General features: G+C 45.4%; 1 pseudogene; it reads right to left on the bottom strand.

Moving 5' to 3' along the window:
- Positions 1 to 12,491: 12,491 nt before the first annotated feature.
- On the bottom strand, positions 12,492 to 12,713 carry LOC147732577 (metallothionein pseudogene; annotated as a pseudogene).
- Between the last annotated feature and the right edge of the window lie 11,018 nt (positions 12,714 to 23,731).

Here is a 23,731-nt window from a genome sequence, read left to right as displayed (position 1 = left end):
TGCGTTACCACGACCAACATCATCCGTAATCTTTCGATGCGCGCTACATTTAATGATTGCCACCTGCTTAGGCAATGTAAGTGCATCCAAAAGATCGTTCACGAGCTGTCCGTGTTGGATCTTCATGCCATGCGACGTCATAAATCCTCTTTCTCTCCACAATCGACCAAAGCTATGGGCTACGCCAAATGCATACTGACTGTCTGTAAACACATTCACTAGCTTTCCTTTAGACAAAACACACGCTCTCGTTAACGCAATCAACTCTGCCGCTTGCGCTGAATTCTGACTCAATCTCGCAGTTTCCACAACCGTACTCAACGTCACTACAGCATACGCAGTCGTCACATCACCATTCGGCAACTTGAAGCATGAACCATCAACATACAAAGTACCATCGGGATCTACCAATGGAGTGTTTTTCAGGTCAATACGACCCTTCGTTTCTTCTTCAGTTCTTAAATAACAGTCATGTGGTGTTACATCATCTGATTCCATATTAGTCGGCAACAATGTCGCTGGATTCAGCACATTACAACGCTTTATCTGTATATGACTTGCCAAAAGCGTCAACTCATAACCGGACAACCTTGCGCTCGTCAAGTGTTGAGTTTTTGTTCGATTCAAGAGAGTGTCAACTGCATGCGGAACCATCACCGTAAGCATATTATCCATGACCAGGCCTGCGGATTGTCGAATGGACACCGCAGCTGCCGCTGTCGCTCTTAGACAACTCGGCAACGCTCTAGCTACTGGATCTAAGGTCGAGGAAAAATATGCACATGGACGCTGTTTGCCACCAAATTGTTGCGTCAAGACACTCAACGCACAACCTTCTCTCTCGTGAACGTATAGTGTAAACGGCTTACTGTAATCAGGAGTACCTAACACAGGAGCCGAACACAACGCATCACGTAATTCAGAAACACTTTTCTGACACTCTTCAGTCCAAGGCAAAGGAGTCGGAACATCCTTGCACGTGAGAGCTAACAATGGCTTCGCTAACAATGAAAAAGTTGGAATCCATTGTCTGCAGTATGACGTGATACCTAAAAAGGCACGCACATCTCTCTGAGTTGTTGGCACAGTCATTCGAGCAATCGCTGCAATTCTTTCTGGGGTCAACCTTCTTCCCTCCTTTGAGAATAAGTGACCTAAATAGGTTACTTCTTGACAACAATACTGTAGCTTAGAAGGTGACACCTTGTGATGTAAGTCACATAGATGCTGTAACAGCGATACTGTAGCAGTTTTGCAAATCTGCTCAGTGTCAGCAGCCACTAACAGGTCATCAACGTATTGAATCAAGGCCGCACCAGCCGGTAATACAAACGCATCAAGTTGACTCTTAAGGGCTTGGCTGTAGATCGATGGACTCTCACAGTAGCCCTGAGGAGCGCGTTTAAACCTGGTGCTGCGACCATCTAATGAGAAGCCGAATAGATCTCTGCTTTCCTCAGCAATCGGAATGCTAAAGAAAGCATTCTTCAGATCGATCACCGAGAACCAAGAGGCAGAGGCTAGAATCAGGGTCAGCAAAGCTGTAATGTCAGGCACCACGGGAAACTGTGGGATCACGATTTTATTGACTTCTCTCAAATCAATGACAAAACGGTACACAGGAGGTTTGGATGGGTCAGTTCGTTTCAAAATAGATAACACAGGACTATTACACACATTTCCCCGAGTTTCTTCAATGACATCCTTCTTGATCAAATCATAAATGATCGCTAATAGCGCTCGCTCACCATCAAGAGAGATACGATACTGGGGGATACGTGGTAATCGCACATTTGATTTCAATTGGACGACATAAGGTAATATGTCCAACAGGCCCACATCATTGGGACCTGTTGCCCACAAAGACTCAGGAAGAGAACTCAATTCCGGTGGGAGCTTATCAGTTGACAAGTACATAGGAGAGATCACTCTCTGACCTAATGTAAGCTCCACTCCCGTAGGAGAGCAGTACAAAGTCGCATATAACCGCTTCAACAAATCCAGACCCAAAAGATTCTCACCACAACCAGTAGTCAAAATCAAGGGAGCCTCTAGCTCACGTGGCCCAATTGTAAGGGGCAAAGGGCTAGAAACTGGATTGCTAACCGGGGCGCCAGAGAATCCAACGGAAACATTCGTTAAACCAGACAAAGGTGCGCCAGGGAGTTTCGAATGCATGATGGAACTTTTCGCTGCACCAGTGTCCAACAGAAAAGGCTCAACTACGCCCGATGTGGCAACTGCGACGTAAGGCCCTCTCTGATCAACCGGAACTGATACTACTCCCTCTCTTTGTCTATGGCTGTCCTAGTAATTGCTGTCTGCACCAATGTCATGCTCGACGTAATAGTCATCCACATGATACTGTGCAGATCTACCGGACGATGAATCGCGCTGATCAAAACAATTGTTCGAGTCCAATGAAGAAGTAGAACGCTCATTCTGATTTTGAGAGGTACCACGACCTCTACCTCGAGATGCCTGCTGAGGACCACTACGACCTTCTCGGGCCGAAACACCATTATTTCGGTCACGTAAAACAGGACAATTAAACTTCAAATGGCCCTCACCCCTACAATATGCACATTGATTATACCCAAGCATAGATCTGGGTGTAGAAGAGTCAGAACGCGACTGCGTCCTAGAAGACTGCGCCTGTGGTCGATATTGCTGTTGCGAGTCATTTTGATTCGAGCGCGGAGGATATGCTTGCTGCAATAAGACCTTAGTTTTAAGCTCCTTCGTTTTCTTATCTGCACGATCATTTTCTTCTTTTTCCCTATTTTCATAATATTGAGCTGTTGCTAATATTTGAGCAGTGGTTGAAACAGCCCATGAACTTTCAGAATTTTTCAATTTGTTGCATAGCTCAGGCAATAAATTTAACACAAACTTATCGACAAACAACCGCTGACCTGCTTCAGTGCTCATATCCTGACCACTATGATCGATAAATGCCTCCTCAAATCTAGTAAAGAAATCGGAGACACTCTCGTCTTTCTTTTGTTTGCAAGCAGACAATTTATCCCAGTTTACCCTCATCGCTGGCATAAGTGTTTTCATGAGCGTAATGATTCTTTGGGGCAGATCCGTGATTAACTGTTCAGGCTTAGCCCCACCAACTTGCCGTCCGTCAGCCGCTACAAGAGCAGCCCAATCACCACCTAACTCAGCTGCGTGATTCTCTTGACGGATTTTCGCCCAAATCGGTTGCGGTACTACGTTACCAAACAACATGTCAATATCGGCAAGGTTCATAATAGTAGCATCCACAAGTTGGGATAACTCCTTGTAATAACCTGCCGGATTTTTCCGCGGGTCAGGTAAAGATTGTTTCACCTGCAAAACTTCCGAACGCTTCCATGGGAGGTGTATCCAAACTCTCTGGAAGTGTGGCAAAATTGCAGGATTGACAGTAGCATCACCTGGCATCCACACTGGGGGAACTTCTCGCATGGGATACTGACCAGCTTGTGCTTTCGAATCATCGGAGTCGTCGTCAAACGACACTCGAGGAGGCACTGTAGATCTAAAAGCTAACAAACGCTCTAATGCACGCCGTACATTACCGCCAACAATCATACCGTTCGAAAACTGATTCTGAAGTTCAGTCATATCGGGCGGTACATTATCTACCTCATCATTATCCCACTCTTCTCTCAAGGATTTACACATTTCCTCGAACACGAATCTTTGTGTGGGCTCATTGAACTGAGAGAACGTATCGTAAACTATGCGCGGAGTGTACTTAGCAGGATGTCTAATCCACCTACGCGCCATAGTCACTAACGTCTCACTCTCCCTTCCACCAGGAATTTGACTCCGTCTCTGAGAGACGTCAGAGACATCGGACCCAAGTATCGGTCTGAAAAGTGGGGAATAGAGATTAGCAACAGCATTAGGTATACGACTACGAACAGAAGGAGAAGGGGAGAGAAGTACAGGAGCAACAACATGAGGACTGAACGTAGGAGCAGTAGGAGTAGCTGAGATAGCAGAAGTAGCAGGAGCAATAGACTGAGAAGGTATAAGCAAAGGGGCAGTAGAAAGAAGGGCAGGTAAGGGAGCAGGGACAACTTGAGGAACAAGAGGATTCAGAGGAACAGGACCAACGACAGGCTGATCAGCAGCCGCCGGAACAACAGGTTGAGGGAAAGGAGGAACAACAGGGGCTGCAGTACCCTGTACATAAGGAGGTGGTGATTTTAATAAATAGGATAACAAAGGATCCTCTGTCGATTCCTCTCCCTTCTTATCGGAACTTGACGGTAAAACCGGATAACATTTATCCACCGCCATACGATGCAGTCTAGTAAAAACTTCCTTTTCCTTCTCGTCTTTGTCTCGCTGATATTGTTCTGCACTTTGCATCATTGTAATGATACCGTCTCTCTTATTTTTCTTTATTTGCTTGATTTCTTTCTGTTTGGCCTCTTTGCGCCATAACCGAAAGGAATCAAACATGGCCGGCCTAGCTTTCTTCTTAAACAATTTTGCTTCGAGATTATCTAAAATTTCAGTTTCGAAACTACCATGGGGTGGCCATCTAAGGACACCATCATTTTTCGTATAGCGGACCCAACATTCATTATAAGCAATAGGACCCACTCCGTGTCGACTATAGAGCTGATAAACCGGAGTTCCAACTGGAGGTATCGGACATGAGTCCTCCAACCGGGAATCCGTGCCGCAACATTTAAAGAAACCAAACGAAATACTACGGCCAGGCATCGTGCACACTAACCGAGCTTACAAACTTCAAGGGCTATCAAAGTATGATATCCTCGCAAAAATACGAGACCCTCGGTTTTTGACAATTGCAATCGTCAAATAAAAACCCAACAACTAAGAACCAACAACTAAGAACCACAAATGCAATGGAACCATGCAAACAACCAAGTTTCAACAACAACAACCAAGGTTTCTGGGAGCGACCCACAAATACTTAACTGAAAGAACAATGGCGTCACCAGGAAGGCCCGTCTATCGTCTCGCCGTACAAAGGACTACGCCAGGCGCCAAAACAGGTCGAAAGTCAGGGCATCAGTCCGTCGCAGCCGTCAGGAGGCTGGAATCTTTGCGGGAAAAATCTTCGGACCACTTATTTCGACAACAGGATCGATGAAGCAGGGTGCACCTTCCCTCAGAGATTTCACACGAAGTTCCTCACGATCGTCGGGCTTTGGACCGGTACCACTGATGTCGCCCCACGTTGGGCGCCAACTGAAGGACTGGGCTATTCTAAGGCCCAGCGGTGCCAGGGGACAACACCTGAAACCTTCGTGGGTTACCTGTTCCGGCGTACAAATCACAGAGACACGGGACACTTCCTTCAGCGTCAAAGATCAGCGTTTATTTACTGCAGGGATACAGAGATCGCAAGAAGTACAACAAAGTGTAGGTTCTGAGAGTCTGCTTCGAATTGCAAAAGTGAATCGCTCCTTTTATACACTTCTTCGTCATTGCACAACATGGCAAACAAAAGGTTACAACTCAGTTCCCACAGTAAACTTCAAAAGGGTTGCATTCATGTTTTCAGGAGCCCGGAACATAATTACAGTAACATCGCCGATTCCCAACTGTAAAAGTACGTTATCCCACCATTAAGCACATTCCACTCTAGCCGTAAACGAGCTGAGAGAAGAGACAGAAACAGGTGCAAGGAAGACAAAGACAGACAACAGATTGAAAAGAGTGTAGGGGGCAATATCGGAAGCGTGATCACAGGATCAAAGGATTCGAGCCTAACGCATGCTAGGCTGAAACAATAGACCGGCACAGCAAGATGAGCCTCGAGCGGAGCCATCTGCCTTTTCCGTATCATCCCCTAGTCATAAAGACACACTCAAGAGAACATGTGTCTTCCGCAAGGGTTTGGGAATCCCAGGGTCATGAAGCGAACATCGTCCGTTCGCCGGCTACGTGAGGGCAAGAAACAAAATGGATGCCGTATCTAAAATGGAACCCGTGGGTTCAGATGGAGAAACCCACGAATAGGACGAACGCTGCAAAGTAGAGTAGCGAAAACGCGTACACCCACTAAACTCGTCATTTGCGGTTCATAGATACCAAACTCGTCCATATTCGAACAAGTCCAAAACATCATTACGATTCTCACGGAACCACAGTACAACAACATCAACTGTTGCATAGCTAAACACTTATAAGGTCCCAAAGGTGAGACCTATTGGCTATGACAATGCTTGTTTGCTATTTGTGGTAGTTCATGCTTAGGCCCCTGTAACTTTTTGTCCACATCAGGTATTCATGCCAAATGTGCGCCCTTTTCTTCCAACATTTTGAGGATTCTAAAAGTACCTAGGGTTTGTGAATTTCTATGGAGGGGAACAAGAAATTAGCCAAAAAACAACTTAATTTAGTATTTTCAATAAAATGGGGAAAAATTGCTGCAGAAGAAAGCTTAAGTTTTTTCCCTGCAAAAGGTATCAACAAAAGATTTGTAATGACAACATCACAATTTTCTTAGATTTCAGGCACAGGCAGACATTTGTCAGAAAACCTAATATTTCTACACAGTTATGGCATGTTACTGGGACATAGCCTGTTTTTCCTATTTTATGTGCTTTCAACCTCCTTCCAGTTAGTGGTAGAAATGGGTATGAAAGCAATAATGGATCCCGGATAACTGTACATTTCTGAAAAGTAGACAAAATCCCAAATTCACTAGCAGTCATTTGTGTAGATCCTTTAAGGTTTTTCTATAGAATCTAACAGTTAAAATAAAAAAAATATTGAAATTGAGTTGAAAAAAACATCCATTTGTGCCTATGTTTTTTAAAGCAATATATTGTTTTGTCCACTAGCCCCTTCTGGTTGACGGGATATATAGGACTTGTAGGTTCACCCAGAACTCGAGGTACACTGAGCTGCGCTCTTGCAATGGTTTTTCATTGTGTACCGGGTATATAGCAATTCATTTGATAAAATATAAAGAGTGAAAAATAGGTATTGAGGAAACCTATATCTTTCCAAAATGGGAACAAAATGTAGAGTTTAGAAGCAGTAATTATTTGCACATCTCCAAAATTGTGGATACCCATACTATTGTGCATTAGAGGCCATTTTTCAAAATGACATTTTTTACACATTGTCAGACATTTGGAAGGCAGAAATGCAAAGAAAGTCAATCGGTAAAAACACTTGTTCTACTATTCTGTGTTCCTCTAAGTCTCCCGATACAAATGGTGCCTCACTTGTGTGGGTAGGCCTAGTGCCTGCGACAGGAAACTACCCAAAACGTGGCACAACACATTTTTCCAGTGAAAACTGACCCTTTTTTTGCAATGTGCCTAGCTGTGAATTTTGGACCCCAGCTCTGTTGGCACCTAAGGAAACCTAGCAAAACTATACATTTTGGAAAACTAAACGTCCAAGGAAATCCAGTATGGCGTGACTTGTGTGGGTCTCACCAGGTTCTGTTACTCAGAATCCCTTGCAAACCTCAAACTTTGTTTTTAAAAAAACACATTTTCCCCACATTTCTGTGATGGAAAGTTCTGGAATCTGCGTGGGTCCACAATCTTCCACCCACCCAGGGTTCCCCCAAGTCTCCTGATACAAATGGTACCTCACTTGTGTGGTAAGGCCTAGTGCATGACCGTGACAGGAAACGGCCCAAAACGTACTGTGGAGACTTCAAAATGATCAATTACAAAAAGACCTTGTTTTGCAAGGGAGTCACCCTTGTTTTTGATCCCAGGCTCGGCAGCCGTCTACGAACCCCTACCAAGCCCAGACATTTCTAAAAACTAGACACCTGGGGGAGTCCATGGAGGTGCGACTTGCGTGGATCCTCTAAAGGTTTCCTACCCAGACTCCCCTGCCAACCTCAAATTTAGCTGAAACAAAGTCAAATTTTTCCCACATTTCTGTGTGGGAAAGTTCAGAGATCACTGGGCTGACACAAATTTCCTACAACTCAGCGTTTCCCCAGGTCTTCCAATAAAAATGGTACCTCACTTGTGTGGGTGGGCCAAGTACCCATGACAGGCAAGGGCCCAAAACCTATTGTGGAGACATAAAAATGATCTATTACAAAACGATCAGGGGCCATTGCCTCACCTATCCCTTAGGGGAAGCAGGAACGCTTTGGTACCCATTTATGTGAGGTGGGGGAGTTGCCAATCCCATTGTGGCTAGCACCTACACCTCTTTTATTAAAACAAAAACTATTGTCTAGTGGGCTTTCTGCCTCCCCCCAGAGGGGCAGAACGGGGGTAATAATCCCATATACCCCCCAGGGGGGCAGAAAGACTGTCCCATTTGTGTTTGGGGGATGGGACATTGCCATGCCTATTCTGGGCAGCCCCCACTCCTACGTATATAAAAAAAATCCCTGGATCCTAGTGGGCTTTATACTCCCATGGGGGGCAGAGAAGGGGCTATTGCCCCCATCTGCTTCCCAGGGGGGGCAGAAAGACTGTGGAGAATTGTTTTGAGGGGGTTGGGGCATTGCCAAGCCCATTCTGGGCAGCCGCCACCTCTACGTATAAAAAAAACCCAACATAATTCATGGTGCCTAGTGGGCTTTCTGTCCCCCTGGGGGGCAGATAAGAGGCTATTGCCCCCATCTGCCTGAGGGGGGCAGAAAGACTGTGGCAATTTTCATTTGGGGTGGGGGCCTTGGCCTGCCCATTTTGGGCAGCCGCCATCCCTACATATAAAAAAACCCAACATAATCTCTGGTGCATAGTGTGCTTTCTGCCCCCCCAGGTGACAGATCAGGGGCTATTGCCCCCATCTGCCTCCTTGATGTCAGAAAGACTGTGGCTTTGGTGGGTGGGACATTGGCATCCCCATTTTGGGCAGCCTCCACCCCTGAACTATGAAAAGAAGTAATCCCTGGGTTACTGATGGGCTTTCTTTCCCCCCGGGGGAGCAGAACGGGGGATATTAAACCCATCTGCCCCCCAGGGAGGGCAGAAAGACTGAACATTTATGGAAACATTGGGTGGGAGCAAAAGCCCTTGCCCAAGGGGCTGCTCCTTCCTCCCTAGTATCTACTGGGTGGATGCCTGCTTGGGGACTGCAGTACTGCTGCAATCCCAAAGCAGGGATCTACTAGGGAGGGCTACCTTTGGAAAGGGGAGATTTTGCCCTTTCCAACGATAGTTCTCCCGTCTATCTACGTGTTTTGGGGCTGAGATATACCCACAAGCACATGTGCAGTGATACTGAAATGAGACTTGCGGCTCATTTCAGTTTTGGTTTAAGTGAAATGACATCCGCACACGATGCGCTCATCGTCATTTCTCTGAAACAATCAGAACAGCCTTGGGAGGAGGGCAAGCTACAATATTTCACACTCCATTAAGCAAAATAACTGTTCACACGCAAAACCCCATACCTCCATTTTAGATAAAGCTGCAATGTTGTACATCCTGGGAGAGTGTCAAAAACTGTTCATATGCAGAGATGATCTTGAGATATAAAAACGAGTCTGTTAGGCTCCCAGTCTTTAGGCACTTCCTTTCACTCAACCACAGATGCTCCTTTAAATGGTCTTTGACCAAGGCGCAAGAAACTAACTTAGCCGTATCCGGGGTGTCCCAAACGGAAGGCAAGCCTTTCTCATAGAGCATGTGTTTGATGTAGGCAAACAAAAGGGATTTCTTTACAATCCGGATATGTTAGAAGCACCTTAATCAAGACTCTAAAGGAGTCCAATTCATCTGTAATCCATAGCCTATCCCAGTACATAATGGGTCTGGGGATAACACTAAGAGTAATCAAACCTCTAAAACTGATTTAGCCAGACTGGGGAACAGCAGGAAGAAGGTTATTTGGGATTTCCTGATAAATTGGCGTCCTGGTTAAATAGCAATTATCTATTCTGCGAAGTTAAGATCATTTACATAATCCTTTGATCCTATGATTAAGCCTCACGGGAAGCTCTCAGACTGTGTTAGGCTGTGTTGCATCTCTTCAGTATTGGTCTCCAATGGCAAAAAGGCTCACAGCAACAATCACCAGTTTTAAGTAATCAGAAGAGAGTATGACCATCCTCTCCTCGACAACGAGAGGTCAGCAACAGGAAGGGGGTTTGTCTGCCACTGGTAGGTGGGTGACAGAGATGCGGGGTTTGCACCTCGCGGGCCTACGTCTCGTAACTGAGCAACAGTGGCAGCCTGCCAGTCTCCCAGTTGTCTGGGGTTAGAGGCGAATGAGGGAAAAAAAACACTACGAGTAATCAGATAAATACTAATATCCATGAGTTGGAGAAGACGGGGCACTCTGCGGGAGATTAAGAAGACTCCTGACAAGCCTGTTTTCGATTTTGCAGAGATCATCAACCCTTGTGTGACCCCAGAGTTCTGCCCCAATCAGAACTGAGCTTTTGACTTTTAGGTTATAAATCAGCTCCACTGCAGGAGCAAGGGAACATGCATGGGCTTTCTTATGCATTTTGGACACAGCATCAGATTCTTGCTGAAGTTTCAAAAAGCTCTTGCAAATGAGCATGGTTCAGCTCATTCTGTGTGTTAAGCAGACCCCCAAATACACAAACTCCTGAACTTGTTCGAGGGGCATGCCCTGCACCAAAATATTAGTTCTGCCTGATTTATAAGGATTAAACACCATCAATTTAGTTCAGTTAATATTGAGCTCAAGGCCCGAACGCTACAGAAACATTAAAAAATGGTCAACTATTGCCTGTAGACCACACGGAATTTTAGAAATTAAGAGTGTGTCATCTGCGAATAACAGTGTTGTGATTTTGTGTAGGCCCAATTTAGATGCATCATTGCTAGGAAAATCAAGCGCTTTTACTAGATCATTAATGTAAAACGTAAACAGTGTTGGTGCCAGCATACAACCCTAACATACGTTGGTCTCTATCTTAAAGAAGTCTGTGAGCTCGCCTTTATTCTCATATCTAACACGGGCAGTGTTATGGACATGCAACCTGAATAAGACGGACGATAGGTTGGCAGATATCTCTGCCTACATTGCTTGAAATGCTTGTCCCTCCCCAGTGACTGAAGAGTTAACCCCTCCCTCCGAAAGGCGGGTCTAGTTGAGCCCCTGCCTCCTATCACTCTCGATAACTAAATTGAGGGTCAATTTAAATTAATCTCTCTCTCAACTCAACCTGCAAATCAACTAAGTAACTTCAAATCAAATCTTTTGTCTCAGAGTGCTCTGAAAGATCTTACTGATTCTTCCAACAGCAAGCCAGAAAGATCTTAATAATTCTTCCAACAACATGCTGGAAGACGTGGAATTTGCTATCATGTGACTCTGGGATTTCTCTCTATCTCTGTGTTTCTCATTGTCTTTATGTGAAACTTCATATCTCCTGTTTGCTTTATTTTAGGCCTTCCCCACCATACAGCAGGCCTGTGTTACAAATTGCAGATGGTTCAAAACGCCGCCGCCCGGCTGGTGGGGAGAATTCCTGCCAGACATCATATCTCCCCTCACCTCCGTAAACTGCATTGGCTACCCATTGCGAAAAGATGCGTCTTTAAAGCAATGACGCTGGCTTTCCGTGCATCTAAAGGCAATGAGTCGGCCCATCTGAAAAATACTCTTCGCCCTTATGTCAAATCTAGGGCACTATGCTCCAACTCCCTATTTTTCCTAGAAACTCCCCGATTTAAGCGTTCCCGTGCTGGTGGTAAAACCTTTGTGGTCTGTGCCACCAAGCACTGGAATAAGCTTCCGTTAGCTCTTCGCACATGCCAGACAGAACCAGCATTCCGTAAATCCCTTAAAACCCTTCTTTTTTCTTCCTAGTTTGGTACCTCTGACCTGTCCCTCTAGTTCTCAGAGTCTCCCAGCGCCGGGATGCCCCGTTGGGGCAGCTGCGCGCTTTACAAAACACACTAATAATAATAATAATAATCCAACCATCCATAAAGTGTGTACCAGATTCAGGCCAGGTTCTAGCGGGTGGGCCGGGTGGGCCAGGCCCACCCAAACATGAGCCTGGCCCACCCAAACAGGATCCTTGGCTCTCACAGTGAGGCCTTAAAGACAGGGGGGCAACGCCTTTGGGATCAAAGTGCTACAACCCTCCCCCTTCTTGTGTGTCAGCCCGGGCCGTGACAGCTTCTCCGGGCGCACGCACGGACAGTTTTACAGATTATCACAGCCGCCCCGAGTACTTCACAGGTCTTTACAAGACCATTTACATGTTAACAAGGCTTTGCTTATTTTTTCACCACTTTATCTCTGCATGGCAAAAGGCGACAAATCCTTTCTTTCACAACGGTAACCTTTGGTAACCTTTGCCTACTGTCATGCTGCATTGATATTTCCTTTTCTATGTAGCGCAGGAGAAAAGAAGTTTGTTTATTTATTTATTTCCGTATTTCAGGTTACTTTATTAGCAGAACATTTATATACAAATATATAATATGTACATTTAAGATTGCTCATTTGCACAAGAAAGAAAAATAAATCAAAAAGTGTAATTCTTTGTGTGTTAAGCAACTCCATGGGCACTGAATAAGCCAATTTGCAAATTATGTGCAACAGCTGCATTTCTCCGCCGATCCTCCTATGCACACATACCCCTGGCCACATTTATCGCATCCGGGAGGGCAACAGGAGCAGCAACTTTTTTTTCGAGGATGTGCATTTGCAGTTCTCACACTTGCACGACCCAGTACATGAACAAGAGCCACCGGTGGCACAACCGCAGTCTTTAGGGTCCATGTTTTGAAGCAGATGTTAGCTACGGATTATCAGCCCAGTATTGAAAAGTCTCTGTAAAATTTGTTTATTTCTATTCACCTTTCCTGACCCCTGCCTTGGCTTATCACATAAGGCTGTGACACAAAGTTTGACTCATGGAGTAGGTAAGAGAATGCGTTACTAAATTTTTTTTCTTTTTAAAATCTGCACAGGCCCAGCAGGACAAATACTTCGTGTGTGCTTAATTTAAACAGTTTTTATCATTATCATGGCTGATGCAGGACAACAATAATAATACAAAATGCCCAGATAACGCTGGTGATTAATGATCCTGCCGGAGAGCAATCATTTGTCTGTTAGTAGTTTTTAAATGCTGATGAACTGTATTTTATGTGGATAAATTCAGGGCTTTAAGTGGGATCAAAAAACTGGGGGGGTCTCTCAAAGGGGCGTGGCCAATGTAATTGAGGACGTGGCTTAAAAACAGTACATTAAAAATCTGTGTTTAGCAGTGTGCGGCCCGACTTGTATTTTGCTGTTTGTCATTGTATCCAGGTATATGATACAACAAGTAACATCATACCTACAAGCCAGGACTATTGGCTTTGTCAATGGTTGTTAGTTGCATAAGATAAATACCAGCAACTATGGCTTGTATATAATATTGCAAAAGCTTCCACTTAAAGCCCTGATGACACCACAACAATGTTGCTGCTCCTGAGTTTCAAAAAGAGAAGGGAAATCCAGAGAGAAAATGACTCTCTGTAAAGGATTTCCTTTTCCCTTCTCCCTACAACGCTCACCTGGCATGACGTTATGCCGTAACTTTCCACTTGTGAGTAGTGTGAGCAGCATACACCGATGTGCCTGCTGTCTCGAAACGGGTCTCTATCGGGCTCTGTTTTGTGCCCTGGCACTTTTTTCCAGACTGCAGTGACAGCAGACTGCTGTCACTGCAGTTCGGAAAAAAACGGACTACCTGTGACCAGCGCACATAACGGAGCCCGATAGAGACCCGTTTCGTGGCCCCCTTAAAAAACTGCCTGTGCTCAGACCCAGTGAAACCCGGCCCACTTAAAGCCCTGGTTAGCTCAGTGGGTTACTGCCTTTGTTATAGAGATCCTTGTGTTACTTGCAGTTCAGAAGTTACAATCCTTACATAGGACAGTAACCAATGAACTGTCATCAAAGAGCTGCATACAAACATGAATGGTATAGTTAGAACTTCGCTTTTTTTGTTTTGTGATCCGAGGAAGAGGTCATGGGGTGGAGGGGGTAGTTAGGGAGAGATGAGGGGCACTTGTGGCGTGTGGCTGTGAGGGAATCCAAGGCGGAGGTCAATAGGGGGGCATTGAGAGATGAGGGGCACTGTTGGAAGGTGGGAGTAAAGGCGATTTACGGAGAAAGAGGTTATTGGTGCGGCGCCAAAAAAGACTTTCGCAGCAGCGCTGAAGCCAGCCTTTCTGTGTTTGTTTATTTAATTAGCTGTTGGGTTATAAGGGTTACTGTGGAACATACTTTAAAGTGCATGCTAATTATATTTACTACTTTATTCAATGTTTTAAGTTTGAAGGTGATTTTACTAATGTTTTTAACGGGAAAAATTAAAGTGGAGCCCGATGGTGCCTGATATGGGGCTGGGGCCCAAGGTCTGCTGTGACATAAGGTGCACTGGAGAGGAGTAGTGGATATTCAAACCTGTATGGGAGTGCGTTGCAGAGTCCGTGGTCAGGTGGAGGTAGTAATGAAGAGGGATTCTCCCTGAAGGCTCCCACAGAGGGAGCCCGTGAAGTGTCACTTGCCTGATACTCCCACCTCAGAAACCTCTTCCCATCAAAAGGAGCATTACATGGAAAAAACACTTTTTGAGAGTGATAATATTTAGAAAGAGATTTGGAAAAGAATGCGTTTTACCGGGCCTTGTAAGGCTAAGAATAGATAAAGGAGGGCCCTGAAGCAGGCCTGCCTAGACATATATGCGACAAATCGAGCCCGCAGTGGCCCACCCAAATGCACCCTTGGCCCACCCAAATAAAAATTCCTGGAGCCGGGCCTGACCAGATTCCCAAAGCTGTATATTTACAAGTGATTCTCTATGTCGCAGAGCCATGGCAGGCAAAAGTCCTATGTTTCTTTAACATTGTTTTCACCCTTATATTCTTTCTTGCTCTTTGCTTCTCCTAGGCAGATTTGCTTATTCAAAGCAAGATCTGCAAATGTCGTATTGGTGGCCAGTATTTATCTTGCCAGTCTAACCTTGTCCAAGTCCTTCCTGACTTCTTGATTCTCTGGATAATTTTGTTAAGATATTAAACAGTAGGCTTTCCTCAGCTTCAACCTAAATCCAGAAAGGCATATTTTGTGTGCTCCAGTTGCACTTCGGAATAATTAGTATGTTTAATAAATGGAATTAATTCATTCAATGTCTCATTACTGTGAAATAAGTGCATGGTAAAAACCAATTAGAGAGGTACTACGTGAGCTCCAAAGCTGTCTAAATATCAGGATATCATTCCTTGCAGAGGGATACTACTATAGCTTGGTGTATGTTTCCATTCTTGAATAAGAGAGCATTCGGAAACTAGGGGGCATATTATCAAGGGGGTTTATCTCCGCTTTTTTGGCTTTAAAAGCCAAGAAAGCGGAGATAAAATTATCTCCCTATTACCAAGCTTTCGCTAACACCAGTTAGCGACAGCTAGTAGGAGATAGCGACCATCTTGGGCCCCACTTTGCATGTCAGTGATATTTATCACTAATGAGATGCAAAGTGGGCGTGCCAAGATGTTAGAGACTGAAAACAGTCGCTAACATCGCTTTCTCCTATTACCAACTTTTGGAGATATTCGCGCTAAGCGGGAATATCTCCAAAAGCTAACACCTGCCCTGAGCAGTTCTTAGCCATGTTATCCAATGGGAGGTGGATAACGTGGCTAAGAGCATTTGCTCGATAATGCATGAATATCGCTGACTTTTCAGCGATATTCATGCATTTCGGCCGTTTTTTATCGCATTTGTGATAAACCTTGTTAATAGCAAGGTTTATCTGCGATAAAAATCGCCGATGTGCGGCGATAATTTTTGTCTCTAAACAAGTTAGAGACAAAAATTATCGCTAGTTGTTGGTAATATGCCCCTAAGTGTTTTGTATTCACACGACCAATGTGCATTTTTCATGAAGTATCCCAAAATTCACCCACCAGGTCCCTTTCTTTTCAATGTCATTCGCTACCTGGTACTATATTTACTGGAAAGGTACATAGAGGGTCTGCGTGTGTTCTAACTTGAACCTTTATCAAGGAATAAAGTAAAGCAAAAGAAAAGAAAGAAAATATTTGTATTGCCTGAGCCAGAGACCTTTTTAAAGTCTGGCTTGCAACGCAGCTGTCATTAGACTTTACATGATGAGCAGAGAAACTGCTTCCAGAAGCACTACTGAGAAGGGGGGGGTGCCTGTACCCATTTTTTGATTGCCCTTAGTACAGTAATTGATTAGACAGAAGTTGCCTGATTACACTGAAAAAGAATGCTTGTATATCACTTTCTATCTTTTTGGAAAGTCTATACTCTATTTACAAGGACTGAGTTGGCTATTGCAGCAAGCCAATACTCAGGGGGATAGGCCTGATCTGTTTATCATGAAAAGTTATGAAGCAAAAGGCCTGACATGAAGGAGCACACAGTGGTTAGAGACATCAGAAAAAAGGTTCAGCTCAATGGTTTGGAGTTGCTGTGACTGATTTGGAGCACTCCCCCCAAGCAATGACATCCCGTGGGTACGAGTTTCTTATCGTTTTCCCTTATCTATGAATGAATTATTCATATGATGAATTACTCTTGTTTTGATCGCATTTGTAATTATGGATTACTGATTAGAACAATTATGCATTGCCTGTTTGATTGCACATTTTTGTGGATGGATCCCTCACTATGACATGTCGAAATATTTATGAAATAAGCCTTTGGCTATTATAGCGTTAATTTATTCTGACAGAGATTTACCTTTTGTTTATGTAACCTGCAGAGGATGGTGTAGAAGTTCTTTTTTTTCATACTTATTTCATATGTATAATCTGAATAATCATAATTTTTTTATTGAGAGCCTTAGGAAAGATAGATTCACAGTGGACAGAGAGAGCTATATTTAGCCTTTCTGCCTTGTCTATCACATAAATGAATTATTGTGATAAAATGTTGTTTACTTTATTATTTGCTTACTATTATGGTATATCTGTGGGTCATTTATTACTTTTGGCAAAATACATTTTATAATATTTTTTGCTTTTGGAAAAATCACTGTCATTATGTGCACTTGTGTGTTTTTACGTACTGTTTCATGAGTCCATCTTTGGCTATGTTTGTTTATATATGTGTCGCACTTAGAAGGAACATGTGTGAACTAGGCCCTATTGAGTCGAAACTGTCATTGTGCGCACTGGGGTGTTTTTACATACTTTTTTATGAGCCAAACTTTGACTATGTTTGTTTTTATAGGTGTCATACTTTGAAGGAAAATTTGTGTGCACTAGAACAGAGGCGCAACTAGAGCCAAATTTCGGGGGGGCTAAGAAAACATTTCAGGGGGGGCTGAACCTTTAATCAGTAGGCAGAGTGGAGCTGCAGGGCCTCCAACAAGGGGTGAAACAACAGCAAGGCCTAATTAACATTCAAATGGTCTTTTAAAGACCTGTAAAACGTTCGGGTGCGGCTCTGTGTGTACCCGGGATCTGTCTCATCCCGGGCTGCCACACACGACGGGGGGCTGAAGCCCGGTGAGTCCAATGGGTGTTGCACGCCTGCACTAGACTCTATTGAGTCGAAACTGTCATTGTGTGCATTTGGGTGTTTGTACGTACTGTTTCATGAGTCCATCTTTGACTATGTTTGTTTATATAGGTATCACAGTTTGAACGAAAATCTGTGTGAACTAGACTCTTGAGTCAAAACGCGTTACTTTCTCTACCTTTAATAGAGGAGCACGGAAGCATACCCGTATTTGGAGTGGCTCGCATTCCTTCTCACCTTCCCTGTCACATCTTCAAGAGGTGGACTTAGATGTATATGGCAATTACCACTGTGTCCATGGGAAAAGCATTTATTGTTTTGCTAATAACTTTGATGCCCCTTGGTGAATCTTCACAAAGCTGTGCAAAAAGAAAATAGATCCATTGCAGCTCCACCCTCGAACGTTTCTGGGTGATCCCTCCAGTGGAAGCTGAGTAAAAGGGGGGTCCAAAAACACGTTTTCCCCATGCAATTCCCCTTAGGAATTTTAAGAAGAGATTTAGAAAAAAAGGCCAAATGGAATTACACCAAACTTGACAGAAAGTTAGCTCTTTACTCAGAAAGCACAATTTTTGTGCTTTGTTGTAAATCTGTTAACCCGTTTTTGAGAAATGATAGTTCAAAAGTTAGTGATATCTGGACAGCTGGTCCTCCTGTGGTACCATTAATTAAAAAAATAGAGCATTCTGATTGGCAAATACGGCTTTTTCCTATCAGCCACTTCAGTACCATAGGGCCAATGCCAGTCCCCTGATAACGAGCAGCTAATTGGCTGGCCACACATCAACAGAAATGCTGAGCTAGCCATTACAGGACACAGGCACTTAGTCTGTGTGTCCTAAACTTAAATAAAATAAGCCATAAGGGGGCATGATAGGGTATCCTGACCCCACGGCTAGAGGACTTTTCCAGGGCCCAAAAAAATTGTTTTATTTAATTTGTCCCACAGTACTTTTGTGGGCCCCAGCGCAGTCCTCCTATGTGGTCCCGCAGGTGTACGGCAGTGCAGAGAAAAAAAATCAAAAACAATGAGTGGTTGTTGTCCATGGGAGGTTGCCTGACTGTGCTGCGTTGGCAAGTAATGGGGTGTTTGCTGAGGCCAGGCCTTGAGGTCAACCCTACACTATGGACAGCCAAAGGCCATGCACGGCAGTGGGTTCGCTGCTCACAGGGGTTGGGCACAGAGACTGCCAGAGGCCAGTCCCTGCATGCAACCTTCTACTAAAAAAACAAAGGTTTAAGTGACATTATAGTTAGGTAAGGTAATAATATCTAGCTCACTGATACAACGAAAAGTTAAAGTGACATAATTGTTAAGCCTTGTAATAATATAACTATTAATGTGTTAAAAGAAAAAACATGAAATCCACCAGATATAGTTTACTGAGCTACGTATAACTATGCCCCGGCCATGAACTGCTTATAAATGTATATATTACATCATTCCTGACATGTAACAGAGAGCAGGTCCAGTCTTCTTCTGTACTTCCTTAGGCCCAGCAGTGTTCTGAAGTGTACCACATTTATGCCTGGCACGAGCTAGAGAGTGGGAATGACTCCTGGGCATATCATAACCAATGAGGTAAATGTTCCCGGGTCCAACTCTACCCAACAACACTCCACTCTACAACACTCTACAGCACTCTATGCCACTCCACTTTATTTTTTATTTTTTTTAAAGACCAACGGTCCCAAACTTTATTTAGTTTCACAGATAAGCCAGTAGTTATTCATACAATGTCATAACAATGAAGTATTGTCACAAACGGTACTCAGCAAATAGCACATGTTGACATGTCAGTTATACATGAGTGAAAATAAATAGTAGCTGATGGAAGTGCATTAGTCTATAAGTGACGGTGCCAGGAAATGTCTCATGTTGCAGTGCTCGCAGGTCGTAGCACTGCAAAAGGACCAGCGTGGTCACGAAAGCCAACAGTCATTGTTTGAAGTTGAGTTCCCTGATCATTACAGCAGCGGGTAGAGGCGGTATCATACCCTCTGTTGTCGTATGGGTCGCTGGGTGCCCGCTTCCTGGTCATGGACGCATCCAGTCTGCCTTATGCGAAACGTAAACAGGGAAGGGGGATCGAGCATTATCATGAGTACAGCATGAACAGCCTCTGTGTCAACCAAAAGGTATAACTGGGTAGTATAATACAAGGGGGAGGGAGAAACATTTCAATAACTGTTGGACTTGCATTTGCGTGTGTAGTAGTGCATCTAGAACCCTAGCTGTGTGTGGTGTATCCTGTGTGGGTCGCGCAGGGGCGGGGACAGATGAGGAGGCGGTGTCGCTGCGGCTGCAGGGCGAGGGGAGGGGGGGGGCGAAAGGCGGGGGGGAGAGCGGTAGGGGACATCTCTGTCGTGTAAGGCCTCAGGTGTCGGGGGAGGAGGCGGGGGGGGGGAGGAGGGGGGGGCAGGGCGGTGGGGCGGGGGGGGGGGCGGTGGAGCTTGTACCAGGTATGGGCAGCAAGCAATTGGGCCCCCTCTATTCCGTGTCGGGACGGTACTCTATGCCGGCTTGGGCGCACGCTCGGTGATATGCGATCAGGGTAGCATCCCAGTCCTGGGCGATCGGGTATTTCCGTAGGCCAGCGGTTTCCTCCCTGTGTAGAGACACACTCTCCGCACAAGCCCAGTTGCCAAGAGAGCGACGCCAGTCCGCAGGGCGCGGCGGGCAGCGCTTTTCCATCGTCTTGTGATAAGACGCTTGGCCGTAATGAGGCCTAAGTCCCAAAAACGCGCCCGTAGTTTGGTCTGCTTGGTTCTCTTGTAGAGTCCCAATAGGCACACTTCCCACGTCTTGGGGAGGGTGTCGCCTGTGGCCGCCGTCAACATGTCCGTGACCGCCGACCAGTACGGGGTGAGATGAGCGCAACTCCAGAGTGCATGCAGGAAGTCCGAGTCCAGGAGGCCGCATCTGGGACACGCCGACGAAGCGAGTCCAAAGTAGCGATTCAGTTTGTCCGGAGATAGATATGCGCGGTGAATGATGTAATATTGGATGATTTTGAATCGCGCGTTGCGGGGAATAACTCTGGCGCCCGCTAATATAGCGGCCCACTGTTTGTCCGTCCAGTCTGTGCCTCGGTCGGTCGCCCATTTTTCCCTCAGTCTCTGAGAGGAAAATTGCGTATGACTGTGTAGGGCTTGTGCAAGCCAATGCACAATGTGGGACCCATCGCCCATCACATGTAGGTACTGGATGAGCAGATGAGGGGACGGCTCATGGCTGAGGTCACCCCATGCCTTCGTCAGCTCATGTAGGAGTCTGGCGTGCGCCAGGAATTGACCCACTGGTAGCTCTGTGTCCGCGGCCAAGGCCTCGAAGGGCAACAGCTCTCCGTCGCTATACAGGCCGCCCAGGTCGTCCAAGCCTGCCGCAGTCCAGCTGCGCAGCTCGGTCGAGGACAATGTGTCAGCGCCCAAGGGAGTCCCCAGTAGAGGTAGGTTCGGAGCATAGGGCACCGTATGTTTGGTGAGCTTGAGTCTCCGTACGAAGCACCGTTTTGCTACCGCCACATGGACCTGCGTGGGGGGCCGGCCCTGCGTTAGGGGGTGGAAGAGCGTTATCACCTGTACGGGAGATAGGGTGGTGTCGGCGGTGGCCGTGTCCATCAGGTTCTTACCGCTCAGCCAGTAGGCGACCCATTGCAGCTGTGCTGCTAAGTAATAGAGCTCCTGATTGGGAACCGCTAAGCCTCCAGCGTCTGTGGCTGCGTACAGGGTCTTCAGTGCTACCCGGGGTCTCCCCTTATTCCAGATGAGGCGTCTGGTGAGGGTTTCCAATCCCTTAAATATGCGCGCCGGCACATACACTGGTAGGTTAGTATAATAATAGAGGAGCCGGGGAAGCATTATCATCTTGGTTAGTGCCACTCTGGCCGGCACATTCAGTGGGAGGGAGTTCCAGAACGTGACCTGGGCTGTGAGCGAGGATATGGCTCTCACTAGGTTTCCCTCCAGGAGATCCACGGGGTCTCGATAGATTAAGATCCCTAGGTACCTGAATACCGTCGGGTGCCATCGGAGCGTCTCCCCCATCATGCGCACATCACACTGTGGCATCTCGCCATCGAATGCGTAGGCTCCCGACTTGGCCCAGTTAACGTGGAGTCCCGACATGTCTCCAAATGTCCGAAAGATGTCTGTGATCGCCGCTGGTATGCGTGTGAGGTCTCTAACATATAACAATAAATCGTCGGCAATATATGAAAAATAACACTCCCAGGCGTACACTGCAGAAATTACACAATAGATTTAACAAACAAACTAGTTCGGTTTAGAAAAAATACATTTTTAATTTGATTAAAAGAAAATATTAAAATTCAGTGCATTGGTCATAATTGATAAAATAACAATACAGTGATACATATGTATTCATAAAGCAGATTAAAAAGAGGTTAGATGGCATCCGGTCGACGCGTTTCGACATACAAAATATGCCTTCATCAGGACTTTTACCATCAAAATTCTAAGTTAGTATTTGTAGTTCGTGGATACTACTGTGACCGTGATGTAATGGTAATGGATCAAAAGTGTAGTCGCAACTCCTCAAAAATCGACTTTGATGTATAGTTCGTCTGGGGTCTAGTAACTCAGTTGAATGACACCATAGAACAGTAGTGTATTAAAACATTCTTAAAATAAAAGCGTTGTTTGCCGGTTATTATGGTCCTTTCTCGCAATTGCTTGTAAATCTGCAACAGATATGGCGTGGGCGTCTATATGTTGACTCTGTTCAAGGAACGTCTCCTTATAATTGCGCAGCAGTTTTTGTAAAGACGGCGTATTTTCCTCTATAAACGCGTGTTGGGGTTTGGAAAGCCGGCGTCTTGATGTAGACTGGGTGCCGGGTTGACGTTCAAAGTCAAGCGCACGTTATTTCGTGAGCGCAAGCGGGAACAGCTGCACTCTGACACGCGTGTTCGGATATAAAATACCGGCGTCTTGATGTAGACTTGGTGCCGGGTGAACGATAAAAGTCAAGCGCACGCTAATTCGGCAGTGCAAGAAGGAACAGCTTCATCCGGATATTCCGCCAGCGGGTCAGGTTTCAAGAAAGAGCCCTTTCGCTTGACTTTGAACGTCAACCCGGCACCCAGTCTACATCAAGACGCCGGCTTTCCAAACCCCAACACGCGTTTATAGAGGAAAATACGCCGTCTTTACAAAAACTGCTGCGCAATTATAAGGAGACGTTCCTTGAACAGAGTCAACATATAGACGCCCACGCCATATCTGTTGCAGATTTACAAGCAATTGCGAGAAAGGACCATAATAACCGGCAAACAACGCTTTTATTTTAAGAATGTTTTAATACACTACTGTTCTATGGTGTCATTCAACTGAGTTACTAGACCCCAGACGAACTATACATCAAAGTCGATTTTTGAGGAGTTGCGACTACACTTTTGATCCATTACCATTACATCACGGTCACAGTAGTATCCACGAACTACAAATACTAACTTAGAATTTTGATGGTAAAAGTCCTGATGAAGGCATATTTTGTATGTCGAAACGCGTCGACCGGATGCCATCTAACCTCTTTTTAATCTGCTTTATGAATACATATGTATCACTGTATTGTTATTTTATCAATTATGACCAATGCACTGAATTTTAATATTTTCTTTTAATCAAATTAAAAATGTATTTTTTCTAAACCGAACTAGTTTGTTTGTTAAATCTATTGTGTAATTTCTGCAGTGTACGCCTGGGAGTGTTATTTTTCATATATTGTTTACCCTGTCCCAGGATACCTATCCGTACCAGGGGGTCCTTGTTACCTACAAATAAATCGTCGGCATACAGAGACACCGAGTGTATGCCATCCGCTAGTGGGATGCCCCAGGTGTTTCCGGAGACACGGAGCATTTCCGCCAATGGCTCCATCGCCAAGGCGAATAATATAGGGGAGAGGGGGCAGCCCTGTCTGGTACCTCTCCCGATGCGGATCCTGTCGGAGAACAACCGTCCAGTCCGGACCCGGACCTCGGGCGCTCGATAGAGGAGTCCCACCATCTGGACGTAGGCATCGCCCAGCTCGTACTTCTCGAGGACTCGGAGGAGATATGGCCATTCCACCGAGTCGAACGCTTTTTCCAGATCAAGCACGATGCACCCCGAGCGTGGCCAGGTCGGGGTTGCATATCGTTGGACCCTGAAAAAGCGGCGTAGATTGTAGGACGTGCTCCGGGTGGGTACGAAGCCATTCTGATCAGAGTGTACCAGAGTGGGGACTAGTGATGCAAGCCTCCGGGCCAGCGCCGCTGCA

Source organism: Lissotriton vulgaris, chromosome 2_1, assembly GCF_964263255.1.
Source record: "Lissotriton vulgaris chromosome 2_1, aLisVul1.2, whole genome shotgun sequence".
Classification (NCBI taxonomy): Eukaryota; Metazoa; Chordata; class Amphibia; order Caudata; family Salamandridae; genus Lissotriton; species Lissotriton vulgaris.
This window is presented reverse-complemented; position numbering and strand designations above follow the sequence as displayed.